At 30.0% G+C, this 4,851-nt stretch overlaps 1 long non-coding RNA gene across 1 annotated transcript; it reads right to left on the reverse strand.

Moving 5' to 3' along the window:
• Positions 1-621: 621 nt before the first annotated feature.
• LOC137043630 (uncharacterized) lies at positions 622-4,140 on the reverse strand. The gene is made up of 3 exons (XR_010898548.1): positions 3,996-4,140; positions 1,458-1,624; positions 622-1,309 (listed from the first exon to the last, which is right to left on the reverse strand). It is a non-coding gene; the product is annotated as an uncharacterized lncRNA (long non-coding RNA).
• Positions 4,141-4,851: the final 711 nt, after the last annotated feature.

Genomic DNA, 4,851 nt, shown 5'->3' on the forward strand with positions numbered 1-4,851 from the left:
ATTAATTAATCACTGTATTTAAATAATAATAATAATAATAATAACCTAATAATAATACAAATAACAGCCTAATAATAATAATAGCCTAATAATAATAATAATAATGAAATATATCGTGTGGACCCAGGGACATCATATTCTTATGTTGATCCAGGGACTTCATTCATTATAGCTCATCTAAAATAAGACAAACATTAATTAATCACTGTATTTAAATAATAATAATAATAACCTAATAATCATAATAATAATAATAGCCTAATAATAATAATAATAATAATAATGAAATATATTGTGTTGACCCAGGGACATCATATTCTTATGTTGATCCAGGGACTTCATTCATTATAGCTCATCTAAAATAAGACAAACATTAATTAATCACTGTATTTAAATAATAATAATAATAACCTAATAATCATAATAATAATAATAGCCTAATAATAATAATAATAATAATAATGAAATATATTGTGTTGACCCAGGGACATCATATTCTTATGTTGATCCAGGGACTTCATTCATTATAGCTCATCAAGACAAACATTAATTAATCAAATTGCCAAGAAAGTTTCTTCCACATCTGGATTTTATTTTTATTTTTACTTGCTTCTTGCTTACAAATCTGTCCATTTATGTTTACAGAAATACACTCTGCAGTCTCCAGACCTTACTGAGGGAAAAACTGGGGGAGGAGCCACCTTTTAGTCTGCTGACCCATACATTTGGACCACAAGTTGTAGATGTTGTCATCTAATTTTTAATCAGTCAGTTTAAGTAGATGTACACTGAGCTAGTGAGCACAATATCAAATTAATGTTAAATTGTTACAAACATTGTCATCTTAGTTAATTAAGTGATGTTACAGTTAATTGATTTAAATATACAACATATCACTGTTAGAGAACACATTCAGACAGCAGAGTCATGTTAGACGTTCAATTTACAATTAAAGATGTAATTCCTTTTTTTTTCAGATTTGTTTTGAAACAATACATGTAAATATATACAGTAAATAAATAAATAATACAAAAATAAGATAATCTTTAGACCAGGGGTTTGTTCTGATGGAACTTCATAAAGGTATGCATGGGATATAAGATTAATGCAACCTTTTTCCACCAATCTGCAAGCTAACTTAAGTATTTCTCCTGACTTCAAAGAGGCCTTTTTCATTCTTCCAACTGCCTGCAAATCATGAATGACCAGGAAGTATCCAACTGTCTTCTTGATGAGAATGCTGATAAGATCATCTAGTCTGCGGTTCCTCATGCCACCCAAAAATTGATATTTGAGGTGATGGGAAAATCTAATTGGACAAGCAAAGAAAAACAACACAATACATGTTTAATATGATAGTGTCTAATTTTTTATATAAATACGTTCCAAATGCATTATGATTCTATTACATTAATTTTCATTAACTGAAGTTGCATAAGTTTAATTTCAAATATTACCTTTAAAGAAGATTGTTTGTATCGAAGTCAGCATGGTTATAGCACCATACAAAGTCAGACCATGTGTGTCCTATTTCCAGCCAGTTATACTTGAAGTATGAGCAAAGAGCTGGGAAATCTTCAAACCTCTTGAGGAATTGCTCAGCAGTTGATTTAAAATCTTGATGCTATTTTAACAGAAATGGAAAAATATACATATTAATATTTTATATAAAATAGTAATATAAATAGTTAAAGTACAATTAAGGAAGCAAAATTGAATAGTTAATTTTACGTCCCTGGATTAACATAAGAATGTGATGTCCCTAAAGGTCAACACAATATATTTCATTATTATTATTATTATTAGGCAATTCATATTATTAGGCTATATTATTATAGTTATTATTTAAATGAACTATAATGAATGAAGTCCCTGGATCAGCATAAGAATATGATGTCCCTGGGTCAACACAATATATTTCATTATTATTATTAAGATTATTATTGTTATTATTAGGTTATTATTATTATTATTATTATTTAAATACAGTGATGAATTAATGTTTGTCTTATATTAGATGAGCTATAATGAATGAAGTCCCTGGATCAACATAAGAATATGATGTCCCTGGGTCAACACGATATATTTCATTATTATTATTAATATTATTATTATCATTATTAGGTTATTATTATTATTATTATTATTAGGTTATTATTTGTATTATTATTAGGTTATTATTATTATTATTAGGCTATTATTTGTATTATTATTAGGTTATTATTATTATTTAAATACAGTGATTAATTAATGTTTGTCTAATATTAGATGAGCTATAATGAATGAAGTCCCTGGATCAACATAAGAATATGATGTCCCTGGGTCCACACGATATATTTCATTATTATTATTATTATTATTATGCTATTATTTGTATTATTATTAGGTTATTATTATTATTATTTAAATACAGTGATGAATTAATGTTTGTCTTATTTTAGATGAGCTATAATGAATGAAGTCCCTGGATCAACATAAGAATATGATGTCCCTGGGTCAACACGATATATTTCATTATTATTATTAATATTATTATTATTATCATTATTAGGTTATTATTATTATTATTATTATTATTATTATTAGGTTATTATTTGTATTATTATTAGGTTATTATTATTATTATTAGGCTATTATTTGTATTATTATTAGGTTATTATTATTATTTAAATACAGTGATGAATTAATGTTTGTCTTATATTAGATGAGCTATAATGAATGAAGTCCCTGGATCAACATAAGAATATGATGTCCCTGGGTCCACACGATATATTTCATTATTATTATTATTATTATTAGGCTATTATTTGTATTATTATTAGGTTATTATTATTATTATTATTTAAATACAGTGATGAATTAATGTTTGTCTTATATTAGATGAGCTATAATGAATGAAGTCCCTGGATCAACATAAGAATATGATGTCCCTGGGTCCACACAATATATTTCATTATTATTATTATTATTATTATTATTATTATTATTATTATTATTAGGCTATTATTTGTATTATTATTAGGTTATTATTATTATTAGGCTATTATTATTATTATTAGGTTATTATTATTATTATTATTATTATTATTATTAGGTTATTATTATTATTATTATATTATTATTATTATTATTATTTAAATACAGTGATGAATTAATGTTTGTCTTATTTTAGATGAGCTATAATGAATGAAGTCCCTGGATCAACATAAGAATATGATGTCCCTGGGTCCACACGATATATTTCATTATTATTATTATTATTAGGCTATTATTTGTATTATTATTAGGTTATTATTATTATTATTATTTAAATACAGTGATTAATTAATGTTTGTCTTATATTAGATGAGCTATAATGAATGAAGTCCCTGGATCAACATAAGAATATGATGTCCCTGGGTCCACACGATATATTTCATTACTATTATTAGGCTATTATTATTAATATAATAATAATCCATCCGCGAAAGTGTTAAGCTTCTCTTTTACAAAAGGGTCAGTATAAGGTCTGTTAAACGAATACATAAAAAAGGTTATATAAATAATCGGAAAAGATCCAATGCGCGATCGCGGGGTAAACACCACAGAGTGACCGGATCCGATGCGCGATCGCGGGGGAAACACCACAGAGTGACCGGATCCGATGCGCGATCGCGGGGGAAACACCACACAGAGTGACCGGATCGGATGCGCGATCGCGGGGGAAACACCACAGAGTGACCGGATCCGATGCGCGTTCGCGGGGGAAACACCACACAAAGTGACCGGATCCGATACGCGATCGCGGGGGAAACACCACAGAGATTGACCGGATCGGATGCGCGATCGCGGGGGAAACACCACAGAGTGACCGGATCCGAGCGCCTGACCGATGGGAGAGGGGTTCCATGATTTGCACCTTATTTGAGCAGTTTAGCAAATGTTCACGTTGCAAATTAATCCATCATGAAATTGAAATTAATAATGCATATACAGAGTAAATAAAATGCTCTTACCTCGGTGAAATGAAGGCGATGTCAAAGGGATAAATTCAAAAAGTGGCGCGCAAGCTGGCAGATGATGTGACGTCACATGAGTAATCTGATTGGTTGATCCATTTTACCTTAAGCACCTCCCTTGTTGTCCCAGGAACTCGTCTAACTCGGCAGAATCAGGATGTGCCACTTGATCACTTGGCCACCGCGTCAATGCCCCTACCATTGTGTTCATTTTCATAAACTCATTTAGTTCAGTTAGAGAACAAGTTTTTTGCAACTAAAAACTTCATTGATTTAGCATTAAGCTTTGTATTTAAACTGGGTCATTAATGTAGTAGAAATGTGAAATTATTCTAGAAGTTGGTGTCTTATAGACTGAGAAAAGCCAGAAAATGTATTTATAGCTACGTCTACCGGTTACATCACTTGCCCATCACAGCACTGCCCCCAACTGTCGTTTCTATTTGTATATAATAAAGTAATTTAGTTCAGTTAGAAAACACACACTACAATTAAAAAAACTGAACATGTCTTCTAAATACAATGTGAGCTGAATGAGATTCTTAGCACAGACCAGCAGCAGGAGTCAGATTCGAGAGGGAGGAGCTGGATGACAAGATGATCGCAATTTGGTTTCAAAACAAAAAGTAAAAACACCTATTTAAATGAGTGTCATTTTGCTGTTTTGTTGTGTTTTTTATTAAGAATAATAGGCTAATGAACCCACAATTCAAGCAACTCACCCCCAAATTGGTGCTAATTCTTAACCGAAACAAAGTCTGTAGTCTCTAGTCTCTTGCCAATACAGCCTCCAATGATGCCAAATGACAATTTTTATGTCATTTGAGTTTTTTTTTCCCAGACACAAAATACA

This window comes from Pseudorasbora parva, chromosome 16 (genome assembly GCF_024679245.1).
Source record: "Pseudorasbora parva isolate DD20220531a chromosome 16, ASM2467924v1, whole genome shotgun sequence".
Lineage (NCBI taxonomy): Eukaryota > Metazoa > Chordata > Actinopteri > Cypriniformes > Gobionidae > Pseudorasbora > Pseudorasbora parva.